General features: G+C 36.6%; 1 protein-coding gene and 1 long non-coding RNA gene across 5 annotated transcripts in view; one reads left to right on the forward strand and one right to left on the reverse strand.

The window, feature by feature from the left end:
- Window positions 1–18,548, reverse strand: part of PCDH9 (protocadherin 9) — a 928,690-nt gene that overhangs the window by 758,523 nt on the left and 151,619 nt on the right. The gene's annotated exons all lie outside the window — the stretch shown is intronic.
- Window positions 606–18,548, forward strand: part of LOC125170485 (uncharacterized) — a 128,117-nt gene continuing 110,174 nt past the window's right edge. For all 3 annotated transcript variants that reach the window (XR_007154061.1, XR_007154057.1, XR_007154060.1), the window contains exons 1-2: window positions 606–693; window positions 7,797–7,890. This is a non-coding gene — a long non-coding RNA (uncharacterized LOC125170485). The remainder of the gene's footprint in view (window positions 694–7,796; window positions 7,891–18,548) is intronic.

Consider the following 18,548-nt stretch of genomic DNA (forward strand, 5'->3'; position numbering starts at 1 on the left):
AGGTCTCAGGTATTATTTAACTCTTCACCTTAAAAGCAACAATAATGCATGCTTCATGCATATGGCCATTTTGACGTGACTTTGTGATTTAATATAACAAAATGTTTGTAAAGGATGTTAATGATATAGAGCTAAAAGATGATTTTAATCATTTTTTTACAAAAAAAGGAAAACACAACTTTAAAAATGTGAATACTCTTTGTGTTCATTGCAACTCAAAAATATATAGCAGTCTCTGGATATGTTCCAAGACCCTCAGTGTATGCCTCAAACTGTGGATACTACTAAACCCTATATATAATATGTTTTGTTCCTATACATACTTACCTATGGTAAAGTTTAATTTATAAATTATGCACAGCAAGATATTAATGACAATAACTAATAATATACTAGAACAATTGTAACAATATACTATAATAAAAGTTATATGAATGTGGTATCTCTCTCTCAAAATATCTTACTGTACTGCATTCACCCTTCTTGTGGTGATGTGAGATCATAAAATATCCACCTGATGAGATGAAGTGAGGTGACTGACATAGGCATTGTGATGTAGCATTAGGCTACTACTGACCTTCTGACATGAAGTCAGAAAGAGGATCGTCTACTTCCAGGCTGCGGTTGACCAAAGAAAGTGAAACCATGGATAAAGGGGGACTACGGTACTACAAATAAGTTGCAGAGCTACAGGTAATGTGATGAATCGACACGATTTTTATATGCATCAAGACCTATAGGAGAATGAAGAGAGCGCAAGAACATTTTGGCACAAATTATTCAGTTAAAAAAAATATGATATGCCACTCCCTAAATTTCTCCTTTTGTCTCTTTCCTTTGCTTGGATAGTTCTCTTGGCCTTGGTTTTAACTTCAGAAAATAGTCCCATCTGGTCCCAACTGTTAAAGTGCTAGAGACCTCTGTTGAGCAGCAACTTCAAAATTGCCAAGTGTTCTATCTCCTTGATATTGGAAAACAGTAGACTGGAAAATTACAGGAGATTGGTTTCCATAGAGTCTTGTTTACAACTGTAGCTGGTAAGTAGACAGCTCCAACTCATTCTATGGCAAGTGGTTTCTCTGAAAATCTCCAGATCAAACAAAACAAAACAAAACAAAACAAAATAAACCGTGCAGCAAATTTAAAATCCTATTTATTCCTTCCTAAAGTGCTGCATTTTATAGAGGCAATCAGCCTGAGTACCAGCACAAGAGCCTAAAATATTTTCTACATTTAATATAAATATTATAAGCACAAAAATTACGTGAATGGTAATAAAATAATAAGGACTATTTTTAAAAACCTAATAATCAGTGCTTTTATTGCATCAAATGCATTAAACTTCTTTGAATTGAAGCCTTTTCATCATAATGTACTAAATTAAATATCTGTTCCTTGTAGAATATGATTCTGTGAAACTAGATTAAAATCAAATCATGGACAAAATCAATTTTACTTACAATAATCCTAGCCTACTGAGATTCCAGTCTAGTAATCATAATAAACGTCTCTCCCCCCTCATGTTTTTTCCCAGTTTAGACTTTCCCAAAAGATATAATTTGTCAACCATGCACACTTCTTAAAATGTATTTCATTAGAGTACTATGAACAGAAACAAACAGCAGGCATTCAACAACCCTTTAGGGCATTCCAAGGGGGGAAAAATATATGTATGTGTATCTATATATGTGTGTATGTGTCTGTGTAAAGAGATAGATGTTTGATAGATGAATATTGATATGTATATCTGCAGAAATGGAATCCAAACAAACCTAAGGGATTACTTGATTTAAGAAAGAATGATAAATATTTAAGCTGTCTTGGGGGAATTACTCTGACATTGGATCTTGGGATTACTTCTCACATAAAACTCAAAGGATTTGGTATCTTGTCAGGAAACTAGAATGAACCATGCTTACATGATGTTAATCATGGATTTAATCATTCTTTTGTTGCAAGTCCACTATAAAATGAAAAGAAAAACATGCAAGTGTTCCACCCACCCCACCCCTTCACATCTGAGCTTTTTAAAAGAAGAACAGGAGTTTAGATGTGTTCATTTAGGGGGAAAAAAGTTTTGGGCGCTTGAGTGGCTCAGTTGGTTAGGCATCTGACTCTTGATTTTGGCTCAGATCATGATCTCATGGTTTGTGAGATTGAGCCCCACGTTGGGCTCTACACTGACAATGTGGAGCCTGCTGGTGATTCTCTCTCTCCCTCTCTCTCTCTGCCTCTCCCTGGTTCTCTCTCATACTCACTCTTTCTCATAAATAAATAATTTTAAAAAAAGAATAAAAATTTTTATTCATCTAATTTTAAAATAATACCTGAAAAAAAGGAAAATTTCACTTAAAGATATGATTATTCTTTCAGAGATGCTATTCAGTTATTTAAAATTATATTCTGGTTTCAGATAATTACTGAACTTCAACTCCAATATAACAGAAGTGAGACAGAATTGAGTTTGGAAGCTTCCTAATCATGTCATATACATGCTAGGAATCTAAGAGCTAAAAATTCTACTAAAAACACCACAATGGTAAGGTTGATGATATAACTTAAAAACAAAATTTTAGTTTTGAACTTCAAAATTCCACTCATAAATATTATCTACCACTACTGCTGCTTTGGAAATGAGGAAACTATAACTCGTATTTGATATGAAAATCATAAAGCCATATGGTTGTTGGGGACAGAACAGGTTTTACCACACAAGTTCAATATTCTTTCATTTGATATGAAATGAATTTTGCTCTTGTCACTCCTTTTGTTGTACTTTAATTTTATAATTAAAAAAAAATTAAGGGGCGCCTGGCTGGCTCAGTCAGAAGAATATGTGCTCTTGATTTATTGATCATGAGTTTGAGCCCCGTGTTAGGCACAGAGATTACTTAAAAAAATTAAGGCTATAAAATAAAGCATATATTAATTTGAATACTTAGACATCAAGTTGGGAAATGAAAATCAGTATACATTTTGAAAGATTAAAATTTAGAGAAGTCATAGTTAGAAAAAAGAGTCACCTATGTTGCATGTGAAAGTACAAACTGACACAAACTATGGCTCTAAAAATCATGTTGCAGGGTCACCTGGGTGGTTCAGTCCGTTGAGCATCCGACTCTTGACTTGGATCAAGTCATGCTCTCATGGTTAGTTTGCAGGTTCGAGCCCCACACTGGGCTCTGTGCTGGCAGTGGAGAACCTGCTTGAGATTCCCTCTCTCTCCCCCTCTCTCTGCCCTTCCTGTGTTCTCTCTCTCTCTCTCTCTCTCAAAATAAATAAACTTTAAAAATAAAAATCATGTTATATATGTTTCTTTTCACTATGCACCTCTCCCTTAAAAAATTATTTAAAAAAAATAAGATGTGTACTCTATGATGATGTGAGGGTTAAGAGTTGTTTCTCATACTTTCTTAAATAGAAATTATATATGTGCACATTTTTAGCCTATCAATTCAGTGGAATATTTAGTAGTCATTAAAAAGCAGTCATTATAAATTTGGGTCACTTGGTTTTCAAACCCAAAGAGAAAGTATGCTTTAACTTCAACCACATATGCAGGAGACTTCTTTTTCTTATTTTTTAAGGTGATTTAATAAGTAGAATAAATATTTTAAAAATTTAAGCGAAGCTTTTCATGCAGAAAAATATTTTCTACACTTATTATGTTTTGACATTTATTATACTTTGACATTCTAGGGATTTTATCAGTGTCTTGCTGAAAGAATAATGGATATGGTTAACATAAAAAGATGCTACTTCTTAGTTTTCCACATTAATATAGACCTAGTAATGTTATACCCGTATGACCAATTGCAATATGCCTGATTTTTCTGCAATTTGTTTGAGGTCATACAGCATTTCCCTAATTAGATAATAAGGATATGCATTTATAATGTCCCTTGATGGGGTTCAGGACATGCTACCCCCCAAAATATGACACCTTTGCATATTGAATATTTTAAGCTGAAGAAGTTTGAGAAAACAGATGAAAACAGGAAGTTCAGTCTAACCTTACTCCACCCTTCTCTGAAATAGGTCATAAAACTCTCCCGTGAGAGGTTCCCCCTCTATACCTGGAAGAACAAAGGATCCTTATCTCTGAGAACAAAGGAATGCTGGGAAGAATCAGAACAAATAGGACTTGCTAAGTTTCCCCTGGTTTACTATACTTACTTTACACTCGTTGATCTCTCTTCACCACTCATACTCTTTGATATCTCTCCACTTCTGTCCACTTTTCATGAGACCTAGCAGAAAAATACTCAGGCCTGTTTCTCTGGGTCTTCATTTTCTTATGAAGTCTCCCATGTCACATAAAACTTATATTAAATAAATACATGTGCTTTTGTCCTGTTAATCTGTCTTTGCCAGTTTAATTTTCAGATCCACCTAGGGACCTTAAGAGGGTGGGTGGAGGAAAACAACTTCCTCTCCTACACCTATCACCATTATACTCAGAACAGACACAGCATATCCATATTAAGTAAATGAATCTATATCCTCAGTAGCATCGTTGCCTATTAGTGGTGTTGAACTCTGCCTCTCAAAGTGATAAATGGCTAAGGCTTAAAAAACACTTAGGGCTATCATGCCTTCCAGGGTTATTTGCTGTCTTTCTTTTCCTTTTCCTTTTTTAGCCAAGAATTCCAGACAAAATCTTTTCATTCATATATCTAACAATTCTACTTTACATTGTCCCTCAATTTAATTGTGGGACACGTCTGTTAACGAGCAGAGAAACATAATTCTCAAGTTCTAAACCAGGACTGTCCAGAAGAGGTAAATCACATACGTAATTTTAAGTATCTACAACAGTCATATGTTAAAAGTTAAAAGAAATAGGTGAAATTAATTTAATAATGCACTTTATTTTACCCAATGTGTACAAAATACCATCTGTTAAACATGAAATCAATTTAAAATATTAATGAGATCCTACAATTTTCATGTGTATGTGCACTATCTTTGGAATGACTGTGCATTTTTACACTCACAGCACATCTCAGTTTGAACTAGCCACCTTTCAAGCACTCAGTTGCCACATATGGTTCATAAGTACCCTATTGGATACACAGACTTTACTAATGTAAAAGACAATTTCTCTTCCCACAGCAGCCACTCTGTAGCCATGCGATTTTGTCTCTTTTAATTTTTCTGGGGGTGAGGGGGAAGGGGGAGGAATTTTAAAGAATAAAACAAAGCCACCAGAGTTAAAAAAAAAAACAACAATAAAACAAAAATCTGAATGTATTAACTTCTCAGGCTAGGGAATGCCTGGCAATGGAGAAGTGGGCCATGTAGGTCACTGATTTAGGGAAAGAAGTCCAGGGTTTGAGGGCTGGGCCTATATAGAACAGAGAAGGTGGGATTTTGCTCAATTTATGCTAACTAAAGATGGAAAGCTAGCTCCATGGATTGAATCGCATGTGTTAAGTCTTGTCAGGATTTAATGGCAATGATACCCAGGCAGAAAAGTTTTCAGTTACTTCCAATAAAGGTTTGTCCTCCTTAGGTCACTCAGAGCCCAAAGTTCTTTACTACTCTATTTTGGTAGAGCCAGTAGTGGTGACACAGCATTCAGCTTTGATAGCTCTTAGCTCCTAGGCAAATACCTCAATAAGCAGCACATACTTGTTTACAATAGAATAACCCAAGACAGCAATGTAAGACAAGCATACTAAATACAAAATAAGGCTAATTATTTTCCAATTTTACATAGCTTCATCACAAACAATACTATTGATAAAATCAACATATATTTAATAAATAATACCTCATTTAAATTTTCTTTAAAAATGACTTCAAGTATTAGATAAGAGGATATTCTAGAATATGATTTTTTATGTAAGGTGTATTCATTAAAAGGTTTTTTTTTCAAAAAGCAGTTATCAACATAAATTAGCTTTGCATGCCACATGGTATATGCATTATACTAAGGCTATACCTTATATACAAGGATGCCTGATATGTGACCTCTATTAATGTACAGAAAAGAGAATTATTTGTTGTGTTTAAAAAATTAGGAGCTACATAAGCATCTGCCTGAGCCACCCTGACACCCCAGGAGCTACATATTTATTACATTTAATTACAATGCCTTAAAAGGTGGTCATTTTACACACGAAGAAACTGAAATTCAGCAATATTAAACAGCCTGTACCTATTTCTACAGGTAAGTGGCAAAGACTGCATTAGAATAGGTATGTTTGATCCCAAACCTCAAACTCATTTCTGAATGGTATGTTACTTACTTTAGAGTCATTTGGCAAAAAAATGAAGCAGAAAAAAAAAAAAAAGGAAAAACAATCTTCCAAATATTTGCCAAACTGGTGCATTTAATTCATCAACAGCTATACATGTAAGAACATCAAATATATTTTAAATCATCTCAACATGTTAGAATATGAAGGACTAATCCTATCAGAATATGTTTATGCCTTACTTTCTTGTCATCTCTTTGAATTTAAAACTTGCATCCTATCCATTTAGAAAGGTCTCTAAACTAAGTTGAGTTGCACAACGCTAAAAGCAAGACAAGAGACCCCAAATGCTTACTTACACTAAGTCCCATGTCTCCCAACCAAGACTTACAGTTTCAGCTCTCCCAGTAATGGAACCTTAAACCAATCAGCAATCACCTGATCAGCACTAGTGAGGTAATCTGCCTGACAGACCCCTGCCATCCCCTAAAGGAAAGTAAATTTGCAATAACCAACCCACTCTTTTACCCAGTATAACTTCCTTGTTCCTGCTCCCTCCAGCCTATAAGTCTTATTTTGCAAACTCCCCTTAGCAACTTGCTGCTACAATGGATATGCCTGATTAGAATCAGTTCTTGCTCAGATAAACTCTTCAAAGTTTTAATATGCCTCAGTTCGTCTTTTAACAGTTCTGATGTCAGAGGAGAGAGAACCAGGGAGCCCCCCCCGCACCGCACCCCCCCCCCCACCCTGCGCGCCGAGACCCCAGGAGCAAGGAGCAAACACTGGCGCCCTGAGCTGTACCTGTTGCGCTCCGGAACTGGCTGCTTTCTTGTGGTGCCTGGAGGTGATGGGAAAGTCCCGCTTGGAGCCCAGCTCAGCAGCTTTTGCATTTCGAGCTTTCAGGCTTTACTTGAGCAATTCTTGTACTCACCGGGTCTGACTTAAGAACAGGACAGGCTGGGACTTAGAAAGTGGGTTGGGTCCGGGGTCGAACTGAGTCCGACTTAGAAACTGGGCTTGGTCCAGGGTCAGATTGGTTCCGCGGTCACACTGGTTCCGATTAGAAAGCGGGCTGGCTCCGGGGTCGGACTGTGCCCGGCTTAGAAACCGGGCTGGGTCCAGTGTCAACTGGGTCCAGGTGCAGACCAGGTCCGACTTAGAAACCAGGCTGGGTCCAGGGTGAGACAGGGTCCAACTTAGAAACCTGAACGGGTTCAGAATCAGACTGGTTCCGACTTAGAAACTAGGCTGGAGGGAGGGTGGGACTAGGTCTAACTCAGAAACCAGGCTAGGTTCAGGGACAGACTGGTTCTGACAGAAACCAAGCTAGGTCCAAGGTTGAACTGCGTGTTACTGAAACTGGACTAGGTCCAGGGTGAAGCCGCAGGTACCTAAGTAAAATTTTGTTTTAAGGTTGAACAATCAGGTTAACCTTACCAAAGATAGTCCTAAATTACAGTGGCCACAGGGGAGAACTTTTAACCATCTTCAATAAACAAACATTTACTGAGGTGCCTTAGAGAAAAAAGGGGTCTCAGCCAAATACTCACCATTAAGGATAGAAAGAAAATTATTTTTCCCCCTTTACAGTTTCTAGTGACCAGGATGAAACCCACTGGGACAGCCCTGTCACTTTGGAGCCTGCAGACAGGATCCTGGGAAAACTAGCAGAAGCCAGCAAAAGGTGAGAATTCTTACCAAAGTCAGCTCTCCCATATCTCTACTGTGGTGCCTGGTCAAGGAAAAAAAAGGTAAAATTTCATGTTGTCCCTTCCTTTCCAAATTCAGATTGGCAGGCAAAAGACATTTGTATGAATTAGATCTTTGAATTGTGACTTGTTGATCCTTTCATTCTCAGGAACATCTATTGCCTTCTTGCTCCTTTTTATATCCTAATAACTTGAATTGGCAACCAATTCCCCCCAATCAGGTTGGGGACCCCCAAAATATAGCCGAACAGCAATGTGAGTTGCACCCCATTTGCAGCATGGTATGGCTAGACAGAAATGGGAATTTTAGTCCACTTGCAGCTAGGGTCCTACCGACTATTGCCTACTCTTGGGAATTGTCTAAGGCTTTCTTTCTTTTGGTTATCTTTGGGAGTGGTTGTGGATCTTGAGAGAGTAACATCCCTTGCACTGTTTTTTGGAGATAACCTCCTGCTTCCAAGAGGTTGTTCAATATGGCCAGGAATGTTTACTGTTTATCCCAGCTGAAACCTGACAAGATATTTGAAAGGTTTTCAGTCACCAGAAGCTGGCCAACTTGGCAGCGGATAGTCAGAGTCTAATAGTGATCTGAGAAACAAAGGCAAATGAAACATTTAATTTCATACTGTCTACAGCCCATTGACATGTCCTTGAAATAGGCAGAGTGACCTTCCACTAGGAACTTAGCTGCCTTGATGATGACATTTTGCTAACGACAGAAGGCAATCTTAGCCCAACCCTCCAGGATCCTGTAAGTCTACTTTAATATATAAAAAATCCTTTGGAAACTTCCTTTATCTATATAACTACCCCCCACCCCCGCCACGCCCTGGCCAAGATACAGGTTGGAAATCATACTCCAAGCTTATGGCCCACTGATATACATATGAAGGGTCTCATGACTGAGGTTTTACTAGACAGTAATAAAAGTCCTTTTCCTAACAGTAGCAACCCGCCCCCCACCCCCCAAAGTTCTGGAAACCTTGCTTTCAAAATTCCTTGGAGACTTAGGCCATCTCTGATTAAGTCACCTGTCACAACCCCAGCACAGCTCTTTCTGCCCACAGGTCCTGTCCCGTGCTTTAATAAAAATCACCTTTTTGTGCACCAAAGAGGTCTCAAGAATTTTTCATGGCAGTCACCTCTGGACACCCACCCCTATCATTCCAAAACTGCATCAGTAGGACTTACAGCCTTTTCCACTAGTTCAAATGAAACGATGTACCCAGTTTATCTTTTAACAACACAAAGCTTCCTTCCTTAAATTCTTAAACTTTCTTAACATTTTAAAGTTGGGGATGTTACTACAGCAATGTTTTATAAAAACTAGAGCTAAATAAAACCACTTGATTCACATTTAATGTTCACTTTTTAGGCATATAATAAAATGCGTTTAATTTATAATTTCATAAAACTAGTATTACTCATTATAATTGCTATATTAGTTATATTAGTAATATTCTAATGAATTTCTTCAATGACTGCAAATATCCTTTCTTTCACAAAAGATATTAAATGAAGAGAACATCATATATGATAGTAGTATCTTTCTCCATCCCCCCAATTCCTCCAAAACTGCAAATAAACAGAAGTGAGTTGAGGCAAGGGCAACCCTTATTTTCTGTGTTGGTGTTCAGTGGTGGAGAAAATAACAACTTAACAGAAGAAAAAATTTGAAGCACTATTCAGTTTGCAATTGTTTTAAAAATTATCAAATATTTTGTAATTAATGACCTACAAATTATAAAAAATCCAATCAAAATCATAGGTTAATAGGATTACAACCTGCCTGAGAAAGATCAGGCCACTGGCACAAAAACAGACACTCAGATCAATGGAACGGAATAGAAAACCCAGAAAAGGACCCACAAATGTATGGCCAACTAATCTTTGACAAAGCAGGAAAGAATATCCATAGAATAGAGACAGTCTCTTCAGCAAGCGGTGCTGGGAAAACTGGACAGCGACATGCAGAAGAATGAACCTGGACCACTTTCTTACACCATACACAAAAATAAACTAAAAATGGATGAAAGACCGAAATGTAAGACAGGAAGCCATCAAAATCCTCGAGGAGAAAGCAGGCAAAAACCTCTTTGATCTTGGCTGCAGCAACTTCTTACTCAACACATCTCCAGAGGCAAGGGAAACAAAAGCAAAAATGAGTTATTGGGACCTCAGCAAAATAAAAAGCTTCTGCACAACAAAGGAAACAATCAGCAAAACTAAAAGGCAACAGACAGAATGGGAGAAAATATTTGCAAATGACATATCAGATAAAGGGTTAGTATCCAAAATCTATAAAGAACTTATCAAACTCAACACCCAAAAAACAAATAATCCAGTGAAGACATGGGCAAGATACACGAATAGACACTTTTCCAAAGAAGACATCCAGATGGTGAACTGATAACATGCAAACATGCTCAACATCACTCATCATCAGGGAAATACAAATCAAAAACACAATGAGGGGTGCCTGGTTGGTTCAGTCAGTTAAGCAACTGACTTTGGCTCAGGTCATAATCTCACGGTTCATGGGTTTGAGCCCCACGTCGGGCTCTGTGCTGACAGTTTAGAGCCAGGAGCCTGCTTCAGATTCTGTGTTTCCCTCTCTCTCTGTCCCTCCCCTGCTCGTTCTCTGTCTCTCTCTGTCTCTCAAAAATAAGTAAATGTTAAAAAAAAAAAAGCACAATGAGATACCACCTCACACCTGTCAGAATGGCTAACATTAACAACTCAGGCAACAACAGATGTTGGTGAGGATACAGAAAAGAGGAACCCTTTTGCACTGCTGGTGGGAATGAAAACTGGTGCACCCACTCTGGAAAACAGAATGGAGGTTCCTGTTCCTCAAAAAATTAAAAATAGAACTACCCTATGACCCAGCAATTGCACTACTAGGTATTTATCCAAGGAATGCTATTTTGAAGGGGCACATGCACCCCAACGTTTATAGCAGCACAATAGCCAAAGTATGGAAAGAGCCCAAATGTCCATCGATGGATGCATGGGAAAGAAGATGTGATATATATCTATCTATATCTATATCTGTATCTATATCTATATCTATATCTACACACACACACACACACACACACACACACACACAATGGAGTATTACTTGGCAATCAAAAAGAATGAAATCTTACCATTTGCAACTACATGGATAGAACTAGAGGGTATTACGCTAAGCAAAATTAGAGAAAGACAAACATCATATGACTTCACTCATATGAGGACTTTAAGATACAAAACAGATGAACGTAAGAGAAGGGAAGCAAAAATAATACAAAAACAGGCAGGGGGACAAAACATAAGAGACTCTTAAATTTTGAGAACAAATAGAGGATTACAGGAGGGGTTGTGGGAGGGGGGATGGGCTAAATGGGTAAGGGGCATTAAAGAATCTACTCCTGAAATCATTGTTGCACTCCATGATAACTAACTTGAATGTAAATTAAAAAAAAAAAGAAGGATCAAGCCAGTTTCAAACCTGCTTAACTTGCCCTTACTTCCCAGTCCACACTGAAAATGAGCAACTTGCTCTCTGACTAGTGCTTTTCACACTCTGTAATAGACAAGCTCCTTTCTTTCCGAATTTGCTTTTTGCAGACCACAAAACTTCTTTATGGTAAAGAAATCATTACATGTATTTACTGTGAGGAAATTTCCTCTAATTAAATTCTTCTTCTTCTATTTTTTTTTTTTACCCTTATGGAGGCTAAGAATAAACAGTACTAATGGGAACAGACTTAGGCAGATTAATTGATTTAAAAAAAAAAGCCGGTGGTGCTAATTGCTCTGCTTCTCTGAAAAGTCCTAGGATTGTCAAAAGCAGGGTATATTCATAGGAATATGTTGGGCATGTGAATATCATCCATCGTTCATGTTACATCAAGTAAAAGACTAAGAACCTCTTTTGACAGAGACCATTAAGCTTTCTTCCATCTCTTGTCATTCTGTGATCCAGAATGCTTCAAGAGCATTCTGAGTAATTGGCAGATTCTTGACTTTTATCAAACCTGCCACTTACTATACAAAGATTAAACAAGATATAATACATTGTAAATACAAAAATGTATCTTTTAGATAAAATATGATTGCTTTCCATGTAGAGGTTTTTAATGGCTACATATTAGTACTTTGTTTTATTATGGGTCAAATTAAGGAGTATTTACCCCTTGATTCTGTGCATATTAAAAAAAAATGTTTAAAGGCACCAGTAACAAGACTTCCATCTGATATTAGGTAATGCCAAGCATAACTATTGTGAAGAAAAAAAGAGGTCCATTTTACCTTCACAGTTTCCAAAAACAAAAAAAAGTTCATTTAAATCTGCCAACAGGGGCACCTGGGTGGCTTAGTTGGTTACGTGTCTGACTTTGGCTTAGGTCATGATCTCATGACTCATGAGTTCAAACCCCAAGTCAGGCTCTGTGCTAACAGCTCGGAGCCTGGAGCTTGCTTCAGATTCTCTGTCTTCCTCTCTCTCTGCCCCTCCCCTGCCCAGGCTTTGTCTGTCTGTCTGTCTGTCTGTCTCTCTCTCTCTCTCTCTCTCTCTCTCTCTCTCTCTGTGTGTCTCTCTCTCCTTCAAAAATAAAAAAAAAATCATTAAAAAATTTAATAAATAAATAACTCTGCCAACAGATATTATGAGGTTTGTGAAATCAGTAACATTGAATGTAAACAGAAGTGGCCAGCCTTTCACTGTTAAGTGTGAAAAGTATTAGCACTTTACAGTTTGCATGAAAGTTGCCTTTACTATTTTTAAACTTTTCCTCTTTAGGTTCACAATTGTTTCAGGAATCTACCTGCTGTGCTTGTTTTTAATGATTACATAGAACAAGCAAAACAACTGTTTTATATTGAGCTTTTCCTACTTCACCTAAGCACTGCAATTGCCACTGATTAAATTATGCAGAGGACGTGGAGAATCATTAGATTCAGTCTTAACGTATATTTCCTCTTTAAATTATGCATCTTAATAGCTCTCCTTTTTAGAAAAAAACATTGTGGTCTGTAGTAGGTATTTCTAAGTATTTGTTCACTTTAGCTCTTGAATGCAAAATTTAATAATTACATATAAATTGGTTCCTCCCCCTCCACCCCTCCCCACCCGCACCCCATTCTGGCCACAGCGTTGACACTCAAATTATTGTTTGGGCAATGTTAAAATGCAGATTCCTTAACCCCACTTTCCAGAGATTCTAATTCAAAAGGTCTGGAGCAGTAATCTGCATTTTTATCAAGCTCTAGGTAGTCTGGCATATATTTGACGAAATGTCATTCTAGCAAATTGAAGCAATAATCTTAACATTCAAATTTACATATTCATTCCTGTTAATTTCCCAAGCAAAAGGCATTTTCTCTTCAGAGATTTTTCTCTTTAAGGAAAATCAACTTCCCTGCCCAGCCCTCTATTCCCTGGGCATAATAGAGAAAACAAAACGAACCAAATTATTAAATAACAATAGCATGACCTGTTTTAATAGATTAGTAATCCCATTTCTGTTTCATGCCTTGACCACTGCGGTCATTTTCTTTTAAAAAAATGAATGACCACCACCCTCCAAATCACAAAAGATGAAATATAAAAAGCAAAACTCACCGAATACTATAAAAAGCCAATGGATATTATTGTGTAATATAATGTTCAATTCTTAGAATGACAAAATTTTAAATATTAAAACTTAGTTCTAGTATTGGCAAAATCAATGGCAAGACTAATATGGTAGTATCAATCAAAGCTAAGTTCATCATAACCTTTTGGGCAACCTTACTTTTAATCATTTTTCCTAGAAAAATAAAACACACTTATTAGAAGTGTATCAAGAAAAATTAAAACAAACTATTCAATATTAAGAGAATGCTTAAAAAGCATATGATTCAATGACCAATACTATCTTGGTTAAATTACCGAAGGAAGTTACAATATGGTAATGTAATTGAGTTCCTGCTGAAAACTATAGAGTCTTGCAGAAGGCTCTTTTCAGACAATTGAGAGATGTTCCTTTGAGCAGAATAGGAGCCATTGCTGACCTCATGATATCAAGCCCATATTGTTGACAGTGGAGGTGGGGTTCTGCATGCTAGAACCAAGCGGCAGGAAGGGAATTTCTTACATAATATACTTCCAAAAAATAGTTGTGGTGTTATGTAAATATTCCAAAATTTCTAAAAAGAAGCATGTGTTCTGCTATGTAATAGTAAATAATAGAAAAATGTATCTATTAGCTAACTAGCTATCTCCCTATAGTAGTGAATATTATGGAGTAAAATTCAATATAAGAGAGTTATATCTTGAAAATCACCCAAGAGGATATTTATATCCTGAAACACCTACAGGTAGTTTCATTTATAAGGTTATCCAGGGGAAGAAAACTCATGACAAGTACTATAGAATTATTCTACTCAACTGTAAAAAATATAAAAGTCAAGCAAAATTGAGAAAAACTTGGAAAGATGTATTGCAACCTAGTATGTCTTTAATATGTGATTTATAATCTCTGAATAAAAAGGAATTAAGAGTATAAAATTTTAGTATTAATATGTAAAAGATTATTTTGAACTGAAAAAAAGAAGAAAGAAATGCTTTTATGGAAACTATGATTCTTAATATATATTAGTTTATTCTAACATCTGAGAACAGGAGAATCCCCTAGAACCTGATCAGACATTGTTAAACTGAGCTGCAGCCAGAATTTGGTTGTCCTAAATGTAGACATTTTTTTAGTGCCTTGCATTGTTCCAATGAGGAATGGATCAGTTGTCCTGTATACTCCTATTTGCAATCCCTTAGTTTATTAGTGTGATAGACAAGAAAAAAAAATGTAACTTTTTGTTTAAAATTAAGTGCTCAGAAAAAGCCAAATGACACCAAGGAGTATAATCCACCTATGTGTATCATTTTCAAATTTTTAGTTCTTTCCTTTGAAGCAGTTTGTATTGCTCAAAACTTCTCAATTTAGTACATTTGTTTCTCTTGGGGGAACAAGGTTATTGTTCTTGTGGGTGCACAAAGAGGAAGGTTATTGAATTCAGTTATGAAAGAATGAAAGAAGAGGAAAGGAACTGGGAATGTTTTGATTTTCCATAAACATAAAATGGAAATTGAAAAACCCTGACAGATGTAGCTTTATTAATGTTGACTGGCTAAGGTACAAAAGGATTCTAGGGCCTTCCCTTCTATACTATTTTCCTTTTATTCATTTATTTATTTTTATTTTTTAGAATTATTTTTTTTTATTTTAGAGAGAGAGAGAACATGCTGCAAGAGGGGGAAAGAGGCAGAGAGAGAGAAAGAGAATCCCAAGCAGGCTCCCTGCTCAGTGTGGAGCCTGACATGGGGCTTGATCCCACAACCTTGGGATCATGACCCAAGCCAAAATCAAGAGTCAATTGCTCACCTGATCGAGCCACCCAGGGGCCCCTCATTTCCTTTTAAATCCCTACTTTCTTATATAGTATAACATTTGAGTTAATTCAATTAATTGTTTGAAGGAAAAATGTGATTTTAAAAATCTGGTTCTCCTAAGGAAGGGGAGCAGAGAACCTAGGAAGCTTTTTCAAAGTTGCTTTGCCATCTCCAGCTCTAGCTTCTCTATTGTAACAATCCATTGTTCCTTGAGGGACTGAGAAAACACTAATGTTTTCTTTTGTACTTATGACATGCACATTTCAGAAAGTTTCCTAAAATCTCTCCATCTATTTTCCCCTCTGGTTAAAATTCCATCACACCTTACTGTGCTATAACTCATCATATCTATTCATTTATTTCTGTGCTTTCTTCCATATTTTCACACACAACCTGATACACTCTCTGATTTAGATTTTTTTTTATTTTTTTTTTTATCGTTTATTTGTTTTTGAGAGACAGAGAACAAGCAGGGAAGGGGCAGAGAGAGGGAGACACAGAATCTGAAGCAGGCTCTATGCTCTGAGCTGTCAGTACAGAGCCCCATGAGGGGCTTGAACCCACAAACTGTGAGATCATGACCTGAGCTGATAGAGGATGCTTAACCGAGTGAGCCACCCAGGTGCCCCAACTCTGATTTAAATTTTAAAGTTTTCTCAACACTGTACATTGTTTTACTTACTAGCAAATAAAACACTCCATCTGAATATTTTATAATCTTTCAAATTTTTTTATTTATTAAGAAAATAATGATTAAGTGAATGATGATACTGTGACCACTACTATTAATAAATAAAAATGCCAATACATCATGATATGCCAAAAGTGTAAGAAAATCCTACTCTACTGTGTGGAATACTGGCCAGCCCCATTATATTGGGGCCAGATTGGAGAAATTTAGAATTTAGAATTTAGAAAGAATTGACAAAAAATATTGACAAAGCAGTGATAGGAATGTAATATTAATATAATTTTCACAAACAAAAAGCTTTAACCTAAATTAAAAGTGTAAAGAAAAAAGAATAGTTAAGATATGCAAATATGTTGATTGTCCAAAGCATTCCACTTATAACATCTATTCTCCAACCATGTCAAAAAAGAAATGATGAGTATAGTCATTATAATGAGGGAAGAAAAACATGTTGAGCACATTCTATATGCCAAATACTGCTCTAAGTACTTTACCTGCATTATTTTAGCTACAGATCTCTTATAGAAAAGAATAAAAGCAAATCTCTTATTTGAAAGAGAGTCCATAGATGGAGATTTAGCATAGTAGAGCATTTGTTTTGTGGAAATAGATAATGTTCTGTACACTTGTGAGAAGCTATGCCTTTTTGGTATGTGGATAACTGGAAACACTCATCCTTCTTTGGTAAATCAAAGAGCTGTGTAATGAGGTAGTAGAATAAATCTCATTCAATGGGAAGGACTAGTGAGCTAAGGGGAAGACAGAAGTTTAAATCAGCAAGCACTACAAAACATAGATGCCATTAACAGGCAAACTAGCGAGGCTGTGGGAGCACAGAGTGGTAACACAGGAACCGGTGGTATACCCTTTCAGTCAGGAAGGATTTCTCAGCTGAAGTGCTTTTTAAACCAAGAGCAAAACTATGAGGGAGGGAAATAGTGTTCTTGACAAATGAATCCACATCTCCAAAGTCTTCTTTAGTTTCCATGAAAACTATTAATAGAACTGATCATAAAACTTCATGAAACAAAGCTGCTTTTCCAAAAACTAAAGAGAAACGATACTACATCTTATTCAAGACTGATCACCAGCTACACTCAATGTATGTACATTATAGAGTTTAATTCTCCTATTCAAAGTAACATAAGATGTGTTTATTACCATTGCTTCAACCTCTGAGAAGTAAACGTGCACAAAAATGACAGGGTTGCTGTGTTTAATGACTGATTATGTCTGATTAATATATCCAGAATCTGAATTCTTCCCACCACCTTCATTGCTAAACATTTCTTGCCCAGTAATAGAAGAGCCTTCAGTGAGATTGTCCTATTCCTGAAATCGCTCTCCTGTGGTCTGTTCTCAAAAGAATAAGCAGAATAAAGACCAAAGTGAGATCGTGTCACTGCTCTGCTCAAAAATATCAACAACCTTTAATTTTATGTCATGCCCTAAAAGATACCTGCTCCCACCCCATAATCATCACTCATCAGTCTCTGCCATTGTTTCCCACTACTTTCCGTCACTCTCTTTTCTCCAATCTCTCTGGCTCCTTGCTATTTATTCAATGTGATAGAAATGCTCTTACCTCAAGGCCTTTGCCCTTGTTACTTTTCTTCTACCCCTCCCTTTGCTTCAGATACCCATTTGCCTGCATCCTCAGCTATTTCTGTGTTTGTTTTTCAACTGTCATTTTAACGAGGTGTCCCTGATCACTATTTTTAAAGAACGACTAATCTCACCTCTCTGGTACTTCTTATTCTTCAGCACTCTCTGCTTGATTTTTCTCCTAGCACTTATGACCACTTGATAAAAATCTTACTTTTATTTTCGGTCTCATCCCTCGCGGATATAAACCATTTGTAAAGGGATTTTTGTTTGTTCTCTGCCAGATCTCTGGTGTCTATTATAGTATTTGGAACATAGTAGATACTCAGTAAATATTTTTGAATGAGTAAATGGATGACACTGACATTCTTTGACAGATTTAGATTTAAATTCAGAATCACTTTTCTCCCCCCCCATTTTTCCTACTCGTTATCTCTCCTTAAGTCTTTGATTCTTTTGTCAACAAGTTTCTTTGATATTGCATTTCACTCACAGCTATTAACTTTTAATATTAATATTTAGGGCATCATTGTTTTCCCAGTGGAATTACTATAATACATACTGAACATGTTTGTGCAGTCAACCTACCCACCTTTAAAAATGCACTATGTGTATATTAATTTAGATGTAGTTCCAAATGCTAATTCTTTCTAAATAATAGTTCTATAGAAATGCCTAAAACTTTCCACTGTCTTTCCATTAGATAAAATACACATTCCAAAGCATGACATTTCAGGCCCCTAATGATGTAGCTCCTTACCTGTTATATTCTCTATGTTCCTGATAACAAAACTACTTGACTTTCCTCCAAGTGGCTGTGATATCAATGGACATCAGCACCCAGATCTCCTTCACACTTTTATAGGAGCCACAGTTGGGTGTAACCTTTAGTAGCTGCCCATTGACACGGAAGCCATGGT

Source organism: Prionailurus viverrinus, chromosome A1, assembly GCF_022837055.1.
Source record: "Prionailurus viverrinus isolate Anna chromosome A1, UM_Priviv_1.0, whole genome shotgun sequence".
Lineage (NCBI taxonomy): Eukaryota > Metazoa > Chordata > Mammalia > Carnivora > Felidae > Prionailurus > Prionailurus viverrinus.